Consider the following 18,439-nt stretch of genomic DNA (forward strand, 5'->3'; position numbering starts at 1 on the left):
CCTTTTAACCCTTTTAAATACAGGTAATTGATGATGGCTCGATACTCCAATTTTTCGATTTTCACAATTTCGGTGGACATCTTTTTTCTTTTAATTTGTTGCGTAACTCTGGTTTACTTTTTTGGCGTCAAACTTTACACAGACACTTCCAATAAGTTATTGTCCGTTACTATGGTAACGCAATATTTTGTTTATGCATGGAACTGGTATAGGCTAAATAGATATCAATACATCCTCATAATAAAAACAAAAAGTGTAATTTCATAATTTTCAAACTTGTCGCAACAAAGATGTCTTGATGAAGAAATACATTCATACGCTCAACATTTGATAGCCCCGCATGATAATTTTAAAAGATTCTGTCGATGGAAATACCACCATAAATCCATTTGATGAAACGGAAGTGAAGGATGTGAAATTACAAGAGGAGCTACTCGATGTCAGCACTAATGAGGAGCTGGAAGTGACATTAAAAAGTGTCATATTTCGTCGAAAAAACCTTCAGTGACGCTACAAACTTATTAACAAAAGAAGGAGCAGATTGATTATCACAGAACGGGGAGTTTTGTGGTTATTCCTTACAAAACTCAAGTCTCCTATTGATAATTTGCTATCAATCTATCAAGAACAACCCTCTCATTGAAATTATATTTTTATCTGTAATTACTATTGAACAAGAACATTACGATATAAGTGTTTAGCTTTGGTTATATTACGACTGTTATAACAATAATTATTAATAGTGTGAAATAGCCCCCCCCCGTCAATGCGCGTTTATAGATGATGGTAGTAGGGATTAGTACGGTTCTGCAAGCAGGTATACTTGACTACTATTGTCAGTTCTATTGTGTCTGTTAGATAGTGAAGAGCACTGCGTGGATACCTACGTTCAATATTTATCGTACTAATTCACCAGGCGCTTAATTACCCTCTTTTTTTTCTCAATACTTTCTCATTTTAACTTCGTGCCTCTCGTACATTTCTCGACATTCACTCCTGTATTTTCCAAACTGTAATAATTTATATATTTTAATAAATACCTATAACACAGGAAAATTTATTATATTTCTTTTTATCGCTTGGAAAGAGAAGTTTTCTAAATATAATTTGTGAGAATTGTCAACCGGATCCAGCAAAATTTTTGAAGTGGTCTTTGGAACAAGAAAGTTTGAAAACCAATGGTCTAGATGTTATACACTCTCCAGAAAAATAGGTTTTTTGGATAGTCTTCGAGAAAATCTCGATTTTTTAATATTTGAATTAGTCCAATGTCCCCCTATAAGAATAAAAATTTTTCATTTCTTGCAAGAGACATTCCACTTAAATTAGCCTATACATTTTATCTGTTATCCATGTACGAATTCTATTTTGTTTTTTGCTTTTGCATCATTCCACGTTAGATTTCTTTGTTTAAAGATTTTTGCAATTGTTTTACAATTTTTGGTCTCCTCCTTTTTCTTTTATTCTCTGGTCTTGCCTGCCATACTTGTTTCACTACTCTGGTATTCTTCATTCTGTGCTAGTGTCCCCACAAGCTCGGTTGCTTCTTTTTTATAAAATCCAATACGGGTTCTACTTTTAATTCAGCTCTTACTGTCTGGTTTCTAATATCTTTCCTGATTATCCCTTTCACTCGTCTTAGATATTTCATCTCCATCGCCTGTATCTTATTTCTTCTTCTTCTTTCATCTTTGCATGTAAGTTTAGATTTGTTTCAAGGAATTTACTAATTTTTTTTCAGTTCCTCTTGAGTTGTAATTTCGATTTTTAATCCAATAAGCGTTACGCTTTTATTCCTTCTTTCTTTTTCCAGCCACCCCACTGCTTTCCTAATATCGCTTAGTTCTTTGGTAATTTTTTTATTTTCCTTTTTTATTACCTCATAATTATTTGTGAGTTTTCCGTTTTCTTCTTTTACTATTTTTATTTCGTCCTTTCCTTTTGTTCAGAACTCATATTTTTAATTGCATTTTTCATATCAACCATTTCTGATTTCATGCCTCTCATTAAATCTAATATTTGATCCAATTTTCCTTTGTTATTTTTAACCATCCTCGTAGGGGTTCGGTGTGTTTTCTTATTCCTTTTGAGGGCTTCTTTAATGATGTTAGTATACGATAGGATTGTACTTGGGTTGTTTTCTACACATATCATAGTGGTTCTATGGAAACTGTACATAGCAGTTAGCCTAGATCTGCTGATCAAAGGTTAGTAGAATGTAGAAGTCGAAGCTAACATAAACCTGCAGGTCGAGTGTATCGAAAATCAGATGAGCATAACGGTACGACGTAAACACTCTCCTATGGTCTTTGGTTGGGATTGTTATTGCTTTTAATTTTATCTTATACTTCTTACAAGTAATCTCTTTGACTTAAAAAACAAAAAAAAAATCAAATCGCGTTGATCATTTGACAACTTGGCGGTTGCGATTTAAATATTTGTTAAAAATTACAATAAATGTCAAAATAAATTGTATCGTCAATATCGCTTGCATGAAATATTTGTGTTTAATTAATCATATATAAATCAATATGTTTTTAACCCTTCAACGCAATTCTCTGAAGCAGGGTTTGTCCGGTAATCTAGAGAAAATGTATAATACAATTTTTAAAGAAATGCGAAATACGAAACTAATAGAAAACCAGCCTTCACAACTTAGATTGTCTAAAGTTCAAAAAGAAATTATGAAGAATATTACCGAAACCCAAGACAAATACCAAAATGCTCCAGGCAGAAACTTTACATCCAAGTAATTATAATTGATAATAATTATATAGACTGTATCATTCAAAATTACTTGTCACTGAAAATAAATTGTATAAATGTGTGATGTGGCGTTTTTTATTGATTTATTAATAATCTTTACTATTTTACTTGCATTACATTAGTGAGAACCAATTTCACACACAATTTGGTGCCGTTTTCAATAGGTACTATTTAACCTATTGAAAACAGCACCTCCATATTTCATTTCATTAATTTAGATAATATTAACATCTCTAGGTAGGAAGAGCTTTGGGCTATATTTTTTCAGCAAACTCTTAAACAAAATTGACGGATTTGAGGTTTTCCCTGTGAAAATATTCATTTGATACAGAATTGTTTTAATTTCTTTTATTATAAATAAATTCATTATTCCAGAAAACTTGGTTGACGAAAATAAGTTTTCAATCTCTTCTTACCTTAAGCTGTAAGCATTTTCTTCTATTTGCAACACTCAATCTATTCAATAATACAACTCTTTAGAAATCGCGTCTCAAAATGTCTTCACATGAACGGAAATCACGATTTTTTTATGATGAATCGGTCAGTGTTCATGTAGGGAGATATAACAGTACTAAAAAGCTGATTTTTCATTGGAAGCTACCCAAAACTTTTGTTTGACTTCTCATTCGCAATGGGCTCTTTTTCCTGCCTTGTTATAAGCCTCTTTTGATTTCTGTTCGGTTCTTGCCTTGTTTCTCTTAGTTGACCTAATTTTTGTTTCATTATCTTTTCTTGAGAGTTCCGCGCAATTTTCTATTTCCTATTTCCTGTTAGTTTCCTTGTGTATATCCGACATAGAGGTCCCTCTACATTTTTGTGTAATTGTCGTATTTGGACTATCCGTTTATCAGAGATCTTCGAAAATCGTTTCTACTCAGTCCTTCATACTCCTGAGCAGCTTGTGGATACATACACTTTCGGAACGGTCTGGAGTAGACAACTTTAACTTCCTTAAATGTGACTCTAGCCTCTTCAATGTTGACAGTTGACAGTTTCACTTCGATGATTTTGCATAACCTTAAATTTTTCATTTTCTGAAATTATTTGTTTCATCCGAAATTTTGTCTAAATTAATAATAATGAATGATGATGAAAAAGAAAATATCAACGATTATGAGTTACTCGAATCCGCGCCACCTGATTTCACCGAAGAAAGCAATGCGGCCGTTCTTAATTCGTTGCCGGAAAAATTTCGTGCAAGGTACGAAAAACAGTACGAGTTCTTTATGAATGGGTGCCACCAGAAAAAAATATAAATAAAATTGTTAATAATTCTCTATTATTTATTTTCTTTCCTCGGGGTAATTGATAAAGTATTGGATCTTATGCGCCGTCTAAAAAATGTTTACGCCGCGGTTGAAAAACTACTTTGTTGGACTCGTCTGTTGCTTGCTTCGCTTCGCTCGTCTCGCAATTTTTAAACTCGTCTAACAAAGTAGCACTTTCAGTCCTTGGCATACAAATAACTATTTTTTTAATACTGTTTTTGGTTTTAAATAAAAAGCAAAATTATATCATAATATGAAATGTCATATCTGACAATTCTATTGAAAAATAGCTCCTTTGATTATTCTTTTATTATTTAAAAAAATAAAAGTCACTAAGGAAACATTGTAAACAAAATACTAAAAATATTTTCCGAAAAAATGGCTGAAATTCAAATAAAATTGCTGAGAAAAGTGCGGAAGCATAGGGTAAATTTTTCCAATTAATTATTCGAAAAGGTATGAAAAAGAATATACGATGTTTTGCGACTGGCTTAAGAAAAACGAGGTAAAAAGTGCTAATGAAAATGTGAAGTTGGCTTAGTTTTTTGATGTGATAAGGACCGGTGGTTTGTTAAAAGCATTCTTTTCGAACCTTCAGTCACTTCAGTCAAAAACATCAAATAGCTCTTCATTATGGTCTAAATACTCGATGGTCAAATCAATGATTATGGTTTCTATTCTAAATTAATAGTTAAAAAAAAACAAAGTTTAGACTACCATCAAAACCAGTCGAAAGTGCTAATAAAGGAAGAAGTTTGAACATTCATGAGGGACGCCTCAGACAAAGACTATTTACTGGTGAAAGTTATCATATTAATTGGCATTGCCGGAGGTTGTCGGAGGGACGACATTTATAATTTTGAAGTAGACGATGTAGAGGATACTGGTTCTTAGTTCGTGGTTCACACAAAAACACATGTTCGACGAGTTTTTACTGTGATCAACAGCAATGCGGTGCAATATTTGGATGTGTTCAGAAAATATAAAAATTTTCGAAAACACCTTTCACTAAAAGCACTTTTGGTAGGCTACAGACAAGGAAAATACGTAGTTTAAAGAGCTGGAATACAAAATGTTGGCGGGGCACCTAAAAAATTGTTCAATCTTAAGCATCCAGAAAATTACACCGGACATTGCTTCAGAAGAACTTCGTCAACATTATTGGACAACGCTGGGGCTGATATCAATATTTTAAAACGGCCTGGTGGATGGAAGAGTTTATCTGTGGCTGGAAAATATGTGGAAGAATCCATCGAGAGCAACAAGAAAATAGCAAGAATGATTCAAGGGGGCGAAACTTTTGTACAAGTGTTAAACCAAAACCACACATCTCCCAGCATTATGGAAAATAAAGAAGTAAATCCAGTAATTCCTACAAGAAATGTTTCTGGTAACAGTAGATGCACCGTTACTGTTAACATTCAAAAATTAGAATAAAAGTTTAGTTATTTATGTTATCTGATTTTTTATTTTCAATTGGTTCAAACGGGATTGGGAGAATTTAAGAGTTCTGCAAAGTGCAAAGATACCATAAAGTGGCATTTTCCGAACTCATACTGTAAAGTCGACTTTAAAGTATAGTATAAAAAAGAGATATTTTAGTATTAGTTAGTGAAGGACCTATTGCCCTTGAGTAGTCTTCAGAAGAAATGAAGATACTCATTCTCAGTTATTCTCAGTCGGACTGAAAGGTTTAATAATTATGGTAAAATTAAAATTTTTTTTGTAAATAATTACCTGATAACTTAATATTGGTATAAATGGCAAGGAATGTCAAATATACATCTAAAAAATTGTAAAAATCTGTCCCTTGTACGAGTAACTGTAAGAGATCAATGTCTTTAAGTGTCACTTACTGTTTAGTAAAATTAGACATATTTCATACGCTGTATCTCTATCAGCGTAGTCACGATGAATTTTTGAATTTTTTACAGCGTACAGCAAAACACTTTTTCAAATTTTCCTACGTGAGATATTTATACATTTCATCATTTTCTGTAAAATAATTGTTAAATTGAATCTTCCACAGCTTTGAAAATGGTACTTGTTTATATATCAAAAACGAAAAATAATAATAGACGTACTTTTAGATAATATTAATTAAAAAACTATTACCTAAAAGGCAGACTTTATTTTATTCGCCACACTACACATGTTCCATGCAAATATATGAAGAATATCTAAGCTTTATTCAAGACTTCGCATTTTGTACGCATCTATACGAACGTCCCTTTAAATCATATAATTAAATTTCAAAATCAAATCATCTATAATATGTGATATGTCCGTTTTGACATTAGTATAATCAAAATCTAAAGTTCTAGATTATTTTTTCATTCATGCAATCCCTTTTACGAATTCCTCTATCATGTAGAGCTCTTCCGTTGAATAGATATTTTAGTCGGTTATATTCCATTCATATGAAACCATTCTCTTTTGACGCGATTCCTAATGAGCCCTACCGAAAAAACCGGCTGGCAAGCGAATATACGCAGAGATACATTGAAGGAAAGAAATTCATTAATCGGTTAATGAAGGAGGTTAACGCTTACGATTTCTATTACAATAAAAATGGTTCAAAATTAAAGTAAGTAGCATATTTTTTATTTTATTCGATGGGTGTAGTTGAAAACTAAAGTTATATCTGAAACCTTCCGTTCCAAGATGTGTCATATTTCATATTTTACAGGAAGGACAAAGAACTAAGTTCTAATGATTTTTTTTGTTTTTTAATATTTAATTTCGATTTCATGACCAAGTGTGTGGATAATATATACTTGCGTGCATAGAAATCGGCCCACTGTAAATTTTTGACTTTATATCTAATTTTTAAATTATTCATCAGATCAAAAATATATGCTGTTTGAAAGACATTTGAATATACTTTAATGTGAGTATTAATTTATTCCTATTATTAACACAAATGGATTTATTGACCATATAAAATTTAACACTTAATTTCTTAAAAATGGGTATGACCTCCTCTTGTCCTAATAACATCTCTCATACGATTAGGCAAATATCTAAACAAGATAGCTATTGATTCTTGTGGGATATTATCCCGACTTCTGCAATATAATCTGGCATAATTCTGGTGGTGTGCGGCCTCACATTGACATGCATATAGGTGAATTCGTCTCCAATGTAGTTGATGTAAGGTACCATATGAATTGTTAAGATCTTCTCGATATATCTATCAGCCGTTAAACCTCTTTCTCCGTGAACACGGTCGACCCTACTTACGCCTACAGAAATTGCACCCTAGACCATGCAAGAATTCTCTGCATAAGGACACCGCTCTTTAAAGCATCAATCTGCAAATCGCTCTCTTGGTCTTCAGTATAATTTCCTTCTTCGTTTGCTACCATGGAGGTATATTCTGGTCTTATCTGAGAACAGAACAGATCCCCATAGTTCCAACGTCCAATTTAAAGGACCCCGTGCAAAGCGAAGCCGTCTTTGCTGATGAGCTGGAGTTAGTTTTGGACCAATCGTGGGTGATTTAGGAATCAGATTATTTTCCTGCAGTCTTATTCTTACTGTCCTTTGACTAACAGTCACTACTCGCACCTCACGGAGCTGTCGTTGTACTTGAACGGCTTTAAGGTGGCGATTTCTTAATGCTATTGACATAATAAAGCGGTCAGTACAAGCGGTTGAAAACGTCTTCTACTTGTTCCAGGTTGTTTATACAAAAATTCAGTTTCCTCATAACGCTGGCACAATCTTCGAACCGCTGCGTGGATCATATCCAATTGTCTAACTGACCAAGTCCACAAATTCCATGATTTTTTAACATCAAATCAAACAATTAACAAAACAAAAAACGATTAATTATTATTATATTAAAGAAATTAACAAAACATTAAATATTAATAGAATTATATAATTGCTTTTGTTGATTAGTGATTCCCATCTCCTTAACGTGTGGCGTAATTTATGGATGACCTCTAATGTGAAGGAGCTTTTTTCCAAATAGACAAAATGATTTTCCTTTTCTCTATATTTTACGTTGTACACGGTGTTAATAGTGCCAAAGGTATATCGTCATCACTAATAAAATCATCGTCACTCAAGTCAACATGACGTGGAATGTCATATTCAATATGCCCATCGATATCACAGACATTGGGAACTTGCAGATCTCCATCATCCACATCCTCTTCGTCGGTGAAATTGTCAACCTCGGAAGGTCAAGAGATTATGTAGGCTTCGATATTTTCCGAGTATAAATAATCCATGCCTTCTTTGGACGTTTTGAAAAGTGTTCGAGATATTTTGCTGCCAAAACTTTATCATTTAAAGATTTCGTTTCGTTTCGAAACATCAACGTTCAGCGTTAAAAGAATTTTGCAGAAATCTGAATATGTCATGCACATAATCGTTACTAAAACCCAAAAAAGTATAAGAAGGGTTGTAAGTAGCCCATTACGCACGGAGTGAAAAATTTTATGCACGAAGCTTATAACTCGTGTAACGTACTATACTTTTTCTACGCCCATTCATGCATGCTACTTAAGAAAACGTGTCCTATTTTTGAAGAAATTGCATAATGTGCTGCCTACATTTAGGGGCATCACTCTTTCAATCCTAAATATATCTCGCTAATTCTGAAAGTTTTTTTGTTTTTTAACTGACTAAATTTGTGTAAATAGACCAAATAAAGTCTTACGTAAATAAAAATTTGATTGTAATTTAATTAAACCAAGAAGTTTAAGTTTTCTTCTCAAAACGCACGTGCATGTTATTGTTAAATGTCATTTATAAGGAATGTTGACAATGCGATTTTTGACGTTTACAGTAGGGAGGGTGAAAGCTGCTAATATTACTGCCAAGTGGCCGAAAAAAAATCTTAGAAAACTGTCCTCAAAAGAGGACGCTGTGGGTTAATGTAATTCGTAGTAGCATTGCGTGTTGCCTACCCAGTTGGTTGGTGTATGAATTCTCATACCCACCACAGGGAACTTGTTTGTGGATTCGATGACAGGAGGTAGATATTGACAAAATGCAACATTATTTTCATTATATAAAGTATATTTTCTTAAAAAAACCATTATTAACTTGAACCAATCGGAAAATACGACAGTGGTAATAAAAAATTTCGTGCAATATGGTGTTATTAAGTTATCATATAGGTGCAGTGAAGAAAAAAAGAAGAAAAGCAGGTTAGCTGGCAAAATATACTAATGGCCGGTATACCCGACAGCGATAAAACTACCGAAACGAACTTCACAGTTCATTAACTCAATTTATCGTACGTTGGTTGTGTCAATTCTCGGCAGAAACTATGAAGAAAAACGTCATTGGTGATGTAAGACGATGAAGCGCTTGCGCTAGCCTTGTGCAAAAAGAAAAAAAATTCACGTAGTGTGTGGTGTAAGGATTGGCTTCTTAAAAGACAGTCATTCTCTTACAAACAATTATTAAACGAGTTGAAAATTTCCCCGAAAGACTGGCACAATTATTTGATGATTAATGAAGAGACACCACCTGCTTTTAGTTACACCGCTAATACAAAAAAGCAATTCCGTGATGAGAGAAGCAACAAGTCCTCATGAAAGATTGTCTGCAACTCTGAGGCTTTTAGCTAGGTTATTTTTTTCTTTACTACGTCTCCCTATTGGCATTAGGACTAATAGGGATGTACTTAATAATTAGCCTATTGTACGCAGCACTTTTCTTGCTGATATATGATGATAATCTTTAGTTTTCTACTTCCAATAACTCACGGATTCCGCTACAATCTGTTAGCGACATGTTTTAACGTAAAACTAAATTGAAACATATACCAGTAGGATATCTACAGAAATATGGAAATGGCTGAAATCTCTGACTTTTTTTTGTCGAGGATTTATTATTGTTTGCTAAAAGTGAAGAGCAATTGAAACATAACTTATTGATATAAAAATGGGCATCAAAATTGTGGAACAGGAATATCAATATGGAAAAGATAGAAAAGGTGGCGGGGAAACAAGAAACAAGAAGAAACAAGAAGAAACAAGAAGAAACAAGAAGAAACAAAAAGAAACAAAAAGAAACAAGAAGAAACATGAAGAAACCAGAAGAAACGAGAAGAAATAAGAAGAAACAAGAAGAATCGAAATAGATGGAATAGCGTTTTAAATATTTAGACGTAGACATACATAACAATGGAAATGAAGAAGCAGAGGTAAATGAAAGAACGAGCGCCGCAATCAAACTTTATTATGCGTCGAAATTTTCTGGGAAGAAAACCAAAAACACCAAAATTAGCAAGTACAAATCAATATTTCGACTTGTTCTTATATATGGTAGTGAAAGCTGGGTGCTACTACTCAAAAGCAAGATTCAAACACCTGATATGAAGTACTCACATAAGTCAGAAGTGATACCAGAAGACATATAAAAAAAAACGTAATGGTGCAGAGTCTCCGTATAGCGTATACGGAGTTTTCGCAACGACTTATATAATTATCAAACAAACAAAGTGTACAAAACACCTGAAATTTAATCGGGAATCTCTAAAGTCATGTGCAAATATATTTCCCAACTTATATTGATAAGTGCTGATTTCTTCAGGTTGAGGTCGGAAACTTTTCAGACAAACTATCTCGCAGAATCTGTTGTAGTATTTCAAATAAATATCTAATTCTCATTTAGTGATTTCACCAATTTCAAACTGCAATGTTGATTTAATAAAAATGCACGAAAAGCAGTTTTAAAAATATTTCCTTCCAAACTCTTTGTTCGGAATTTTCATTAAAGCATTAATAAGCTGCTATTATTATTTGGGGACATAATTTTCATAATTTCTGCACACCTTTTAAAAAATAATTGTACTCAAATTTTTTAATATTTCCAGTAAACAACATAGTGTAATGAAAAACAAAGATCCAGAAAATTTGAATAGATTGTATAGAACAGCGGAATCCGTTCTGAAAGGAGAAAATTCATATACTCCTCGCTCACCAAAAATGCCTTACAAATTCTCACCGAAAGGAACTTTCCAAGTTAGTAACTCAAATATACCGTATCAGATGATCTCATTTTGATGCAAGGCTCTTTTTCAATATCAATGTAATCTCATTTAACTGAAATATTAAAAAAATAAATGAATAATTGATCAGTTTTATTTCAATGGTTAGTAGTAGTAAGCAAATTTAGATTTTAGAGAAGTTTAGCGCATCAATATCAAAATAGATTGAGTCAACTGCTTCGACGATATTACCAATTCAGATAAATCAATTTTCATTTCTGCTTTTATTAGTTGTAAAACCATTGGTGATATTTATACTGAATACACTGTTTACATCACTACTTCATCATCACTCACAATTACACTGTCTGACGCGCGTTTCGACAACCAATTTGTCTTCTTCGGAGACTAGTAGTTAACAATGTATTCTGTACTTCGTCTTGATTATATCATAATCAAGAAAAGCAGTCGTTCCCAAAGTATGCCCGATTAGTAATCAGGGGAGCCACTAACCCAGCAACTCTCTGTAAATTATCTATTTTTTTGGATTCTTCAGAAAATTCTAGAAGATTTATGTACAATTTTTATTACAGATATTAACATTAAAAAACAAAATACGAGGGTTGCTAGTTAAGTTTTGAGACAAATAACTAATATTTATAATTGGATATGGCTTTATTGTTTTTCAAAATAATCTCCATTAAGATCAATACACTTTTGTATGAGTTTGAACCAATAGTTCATTCCGATTGAGGTAGCTCCACAACATGTGAATTGAACGCGTTGACCGCTTCTTCAGATGAAGAGAAACGTTGACATCGCAAATAATTTCTAATCTGCGAGAATAAAAAGAAATAATTAGGTGTCAAACGATGACTGAACGGTTGGTGAATTACCTATCAATCCGATATTTTGACTGTTCAAAAACGTTTTTGTTTGAACTGATGTGTGCGAGCTCGCTTGTCATGGTGGATAATCATTCGTCTTCTGCGATTGGTTTCCTTGATTTTTGCGAATGCTTCTGGCAAACAAAAGCTGGTATACCATTTATAATTGACAGTTCTACGTACCTCTAATGGAATGGGGGTGACATGTCCAATTATTCCGAAAAAACGGGCCTTGTCACGAACAACTTTTGTTGGATCTGATTTGTCTTGAAAAATTCATACAGTTGTTAATTAGTTCTGAGTTCATATGGACTCATTTTATTAAGTACCAACTTTCAAAAGACTATGTGTAAAATGTCATGACATTTCGATTAGTCAGAAAAAAGTGACAGCCATTTTAGTGAAGCTACTTGTGTTATTTTCCTAAAAATTGATTCTAAACAATCAACACACAATCGTGTGTTGATTTATCATTGCTTCTTAATAAAAAAATACTGTAAGAGCTTAGCAATGCCTTCAAAAGTGTTATCTGGACTCTGGTCGTACAGACACCGATGGTGATGACCTTAGGGTCGTCCGATTGAGGTAGTTACTCCAGAAAACATGCACAAAATAGTTATATCTAATCGTAAATTGAGAGGTAGTTGAGACCGTGGCGATATCGATTATACATGATTTTTTGACCATGAGAAAGCTTTTTTCAAAGTGGGTGCCGCGTTTACTCACAGTCGATAAAAAACAAAAACGTGTTGATAATTCAGAACAGTGTTTGGCCATATTTACACGTAATAAATCAGTTTTTTGCGTCGATATGTGACAATGGATGAAACATTGATCCTTCATTCCACTCACCGGAATCAAAACGATCATCATTTGAGTGGGCTGTAGACGGTGGACCATGTCCGAAGCCTCCAAAGGCACAACACTTAGTTGGAAAGGTTATCGCTTCAGTATTTTGGGATGTGCATGAAATATTGTTTATCGATTATCTCCAAACGAGACAGTCAATAGCGAATAGTGATAGAGCTGTTGGATCGTTTGAATACAAAAACAGCCTTATATGTCGAAAAAAAAACTACTGTAGACAATGCCCCGATTCACAAGTCGATGGCAACGACGGTTAAATTGAACGAATCACACTTCGACTGCTTCCTTATCCCCCGTATAGTTAAGATCTGATATTCAGTGATTACTGGTAAGAAATTCAGTTCAAATAAAGAAGTCGTTGATGAAACTCAAGTCTATTTTGAGGCAAGCACGGCATCGAGAAGTTAGAGAAGCGTTGGAATGATTGTATTGTTCTCGAATTAGATCACATTGATGAATGAAAACCATTTTTTGGCAAAAATGTGTTTCTCTTAGTTAGTCACACGACTTATTAAGTGTGTTATAAATATTCAATATACAATGTGTAAATTTACTTTTCTACACGCATCCTTATTATAACGAGTGTCATGTAAAAGCTTATTACGCAAAAAACTAACTCACTTTCTATACAAATCTTTGATAATTAATAGCCAATTAGTTGACCAATTACTTATGAAAAGAATACACTTCTACGACCTTCAGCATCAAGAAATTTTTAACGGAACTATGTCGTATCTTTTACTTTCTCCGACTATTTTCTGGGAGGCTTTTGATCTCGCGTGTCACGCCTCATATAATTTATTTTTGTGATCATTCTTGAATCTTGAACTAAATTTCTTATTTCATTATATTTCTCATCATTTTTTCTTTGGCAATAATTCGAATGGTTCAGAAAACCATAAAGAATTAATTGGAATGATTTTGGATCAATATCTTAGGTGTGTTCTTGAAAGATTCAGAAATATATAAGATTCTGTACCAGTGGCGGCTCTAGGTGTCAGCGACCGCCTGAGCGGGCCTCGCAAAAAACTTGGCCTAGCCTTTGTTTTTCTAAAGAAAATGTTTTGTTTTACAACATCTGTATACAACCTCTGTATACAGCCAGTGTATAAGCTTTGGTTGTAGTCCCCATTTTCTTCCAAACATCTTTCTGCAAATGTAGAAAGCGTAGTATGTAGTATGTAGATTCCCTTTTTCATCCTATCCCCCACATTCCTTTTTCAGGAAAGCTTTGAGTCTAGGATTAATCCCAGACATTTCGCCTCCAGTGAGAGGGTCAGAGTTTGCCCCTTCAATTTTGGTAGCCAAAAATTGGCTATCTTGTATCTCCTAGTGAACAAAATCAGTACGGTCTTTTCGGGGTTGACCCCAAGTCTATTGTATTCTGCCCAATCGATGATTTCCTTGAGAGATGCCTCCATCAAATCGCTTAGCGTTTGTGGGTGCTTGCCCGTGACGACTAGCACGATATCATCGGCATATGCTATTATCTTTACTCCTTTACTCCTGAGTTTTCTCAGGATTTCCTCAATTACTATTAATTACAATAATGGGGATATTACACCACCCTGTGGTGTGCCTCTTAGTCCTCTTTTTGGTTCTGATTTCTCCCATTTCCGAACTGATCTACCTACTCTCCAGCATGCATACCAGCCAGTTTGAGATGGTATTGTTAACCTTGTGATTCTCCAGAGCTCTTCTGATTGATTCCGTTTTGACGTTGTTGAATGCTCCCTCTATGTCCAAGAATGCTCCCATAGTGTATTCTTTTCTTTCAAGGGAGTTTTCAACTGTTCTCACAACTTCATACAGAGCAGTCACTTAGGATTTACCTTTCAGGTATGCGTGTTGAGCTATGCACTGCTTTTCTATTTTTGTATCTTCTTTGACAACTTGATCCAGTAGCCTTTCTAGTGTCTCTTGCAGAAACGATGATAGGCTTATGGGTCTGTAGTCCTTCGGTTTGGTATTGCTTGGTTGAGGTTAAGTTAGGTTAGGCTAGGTTGGGTAAGGTTAGGTATGAAAACAACCCTTACTTACCCCCATCTTCTCGAAACATGCCCGATCCGTAGGCAATCTGAGAAGATCTCAATTAGCACTTGCATTATCTCACCCAAAGCTTTCTGCAACATGATCGGCAGGATCTCGCCCGGTTCTCCAGACTTATATGGGCCAAACGAGCCCACCGCCCACGCTACCCTCTCCTTGGTGATTGTTCTCCTAATCAACTTCTCATTGTGCTCTGGAATCGTTTCCCTTTGACTCTTTGGCATTTGGTTTTCGATATTCTGGCATCGAATCTCTGTTTTATAGCCATTGAAGCTAGCTTTATAAGCTTGCCAAAGGCTATCATCTTCTTTGTTTCGCTTTGCCATATTGTACAGCCTTCTAGTCTCTGCCCTTTTTTGCTTCAACTCCGCATTCCACCATGGTTTGGTTTCTTTGCGCGTTCAGCTAATCGGAAAAGATTTTCTGAAGGCTTTCAATAATATGTCACTCAGTGTGCCAACCGTTTCTTCGAGCTTCTCAATCGATGGCTGTACGGGTCTCGAGTCCCATTTGGTTCTCATCTCCCCGAGTTTTTCCCCCACGATCTCTACGAATCCCGTCCAGTCGGTTTTCCGAGGATTCCTGAAGGGTTTTCCTGGTCCGAGAACGCGTATTCGGGTGTTATCCTCCAATTCTCAATCGCTAAACCCTCCGAGTTAGTGGCCAAAGCTAGATCAATAAGAGCTTCGGTACTCCTATTCGTAAAGGTTGGGGTTTCTCCCCTATTACAAATAACAAGGCCCGTGATTAGAATAAAATCAAGTATTGACTCACCTCTTTCGTTTATATTCTTTCTTCTCCACTGGGTGTGGTGTCAATTGGCATCACATCTTATCACCACGTGCTTTCTCTGAGCTCCAGCCCTTCGGACCATATCTCTGACAGCTGCTGGTGATGGTTCTTTCTCCTCATAGGGCATGTACACCGAGGCTAGAGGCAGTTGGTTTTTGCACTTTTGCTCCCCTGCCACTACGGTCAGGTCATTGTGTGTCATTGTGTTAGAGTCCTGTGCGACATTACTCTCACCTAGGTTTGCACCGGACTCCTCTATCCGCAACCTGCGGATGCGTCCGGTGGCGTGGGAAAAGCGCCCAACCCTCAGTATGGAGGGACCCGGGTACATATTTTCTGATTCTTCCCATACAAATGACAGTGTAAACGCAAACCTTTTCGAGTGCGTTAATATGTCAAAAAACCTCTATGATGGGCCACAACCCTCTGCGTACAAGTGAGCGAGTAAAGTGCCAGAGCCATTCCTTTGGTAACACCATAAAATGAAAGTTGGACAATTTCGTGCGTAGAGACTCAAGGATCTGCATACCGTTCAAGTATTTAATTTTCATTCTTCTGCGAGCGTCGTAAATAATATTTGATAATATCTACATACATATTTATGAATTAGAACGAGGTTTTTGCCAGTTAGATTATGGGCGTTTTCGTAGTGGGATTGTGGCAAACACCAAAGTTTACTAACTCTAATATATTTCCGAAATATCGAAAACTCAATACACTGTTTACATCACTATTACATCAAAACTCATAATTACACTATCTGCCGCGTATTTTGATAACCAAGTTTTCGTCTTCAGAGACTGAAGGTAAACTCTGATGTATAAACAAACCTACTCAGTTATAAATATATTTGAATTATTCTGTATGAACAGAATTCAAAAGTACCTAACAAAATATTCTAGTAACAATAAACAATTCCTTATACTAGCAATACAAAGTAGAGAGTCTACGTTAAAAAGAAAAGCAACGAGTTAGGTATAGAATATAAAAAGATGTACTGGCTTCTAGGAAGAAAATTGACTACACACAACAAACTGCTTCTCTACAAACATATATTGAAACTCGTCGGACATATGGTATACAGCTTTGGAGCTGTATCTGTAAAAGAAACATTCGAACGATACAATGCTTTCAAAATGGGAACATCGTTGATGTACCTTGGTGCTGTCTTAGGAGTGATCTCCGTAAGGATCTCGATGTAGAAACTGTTGACCCGTCCATAGCCAAATTCGTCAGTAGCCATGAACAACGAATACTACAGCATGGTAACGTTGAGGTTATCTAATTCCTCGACAAATCCAATTTATTGAAAAGGCGCAATAGGATGAAGCCGTTTGAACCAGGGAGCTAGTTTAAATGACAGTAAGATATACTAATGCGTAGGACTTTAGCAGTTGTTAATTTCCATGTTAGTTAGGTTAGATTAGAAAAAAATTGTTTTTTGATCTTCATGATCTTCATGTAATAAAATAAAAATACCCTATTTGGGTATATTTCTTGAGAAAAGTTTAGATACATCTATAAAATCAGAGACTATTCCTTCGCAAGTGAATTTTTTATAAATGTATAAAATATAATAGTGTAATTGATTTTACTTTCTGAAAAAATACGACTCTGTACAACAGAAAAGAATAAACACTCGCCTTGGTCAAAATGAAGTTGAAACAGAATTAACTCATTCTACTAACACAAAACTGAACTAATTAGAATTCTACTTCGAATCATTTTCATAGTTGGATGGTTCTGGTACCATAATATTTTTTGGTTGACTCATACCAGTCATGGAACTTTTGAGAGTAACGTTTATTGAGAAGAGAAGGCTGTTTTTTCTTCTTCTGGTATTGATAATAGACTGGTTTACAATGTTGGAATATTTTGTAGAAGATAAGCTGGTCTGCCTCTAACATATATTCAAAAAAACATCGGTATAGTATTTGAAAGAGATTCAAACAGGTTTTTTTTTCATGATACATGAATTCAATTTTCAAGGACGACACTCTATTGCTATTATCCTCAGTTATGTTTTTCAGGGAAACTAATAAAAAAGATTTGTCTAGAAAATTTGTCTAGACTGCTGTTCTTATTTTTAAAATGATTGCACGCACCGAACTAATATCTCTCTTTGTATGGAAGAATGCCCATTTTGTAGTCTTCCCTATTTTCCTTAGTCACACCATCACGCATGAGCAGCTGGACCAATTTCACTATTTTTTGTTGTTATGTTGGTTATTGTCAGGAGAAGGTTCTTATGATAGAAAAATTTCAAAAATTGGCGCGAATACTTTCTCAAGAATACTAACTTCTAATCTAACCTTAAACTTTTTAATGTAACCTTATGACGTTTAAAACGTATAAAAGTTCAATTTAATATAGAGTTTTAGTAGGTTTTAATAGCATAAAATGAACGTTACTAACAAAACAAGTGATAAGTTATAAAGAAGAATACAATAGTTTTGTTTAATTTACAGTTGAATTTTTGTTTTTGAAATTGCCAGCAATTAGACGTAACAAACTTAAGTCGCAGAACTCGCAATGCTGCAAGTCAAATATATACAAGAGCAAGTCGAAGCGCGGAATGAAGTTGAACCAAATCGATGAAATCGAAATCAACAACAACATAGAAATGTTACATTCAATTAAAACGAAGAAATCGATTACAATTCACAGCAAATCGTTGCCATTGGACCAATGAACGTTGTATGCCAGTATTGCAAAGCATTTAAGTTTAAAAATGAAGCTCATAGATTATATTGCGCTAGCGGTCAAGTCAAATTGGTCAACGCCATTGGTACCGCCACCAGAACCTTTACATTCATTGGTTTCCGAAAATGAGCCAGATTGTAAATATTTTTTGA

This window comes from Diorhabda sublineata, unplaced genomic scaffold (genome assembly GCF_026230105.1).
Source record: "Diorhabda sublineata isolate icDioSubl1.1 unplaced genomic scaffold, icDioSubl1.1 Dsub_123, whole genome shotgun sequence".
NCBI classification, from domain to species: Eukaryota; Metazoa; Arthropoda; class Insecta; order Coleoptera; family Chrysomelidae; genus Diorhabda; species Diorhabda sublineata.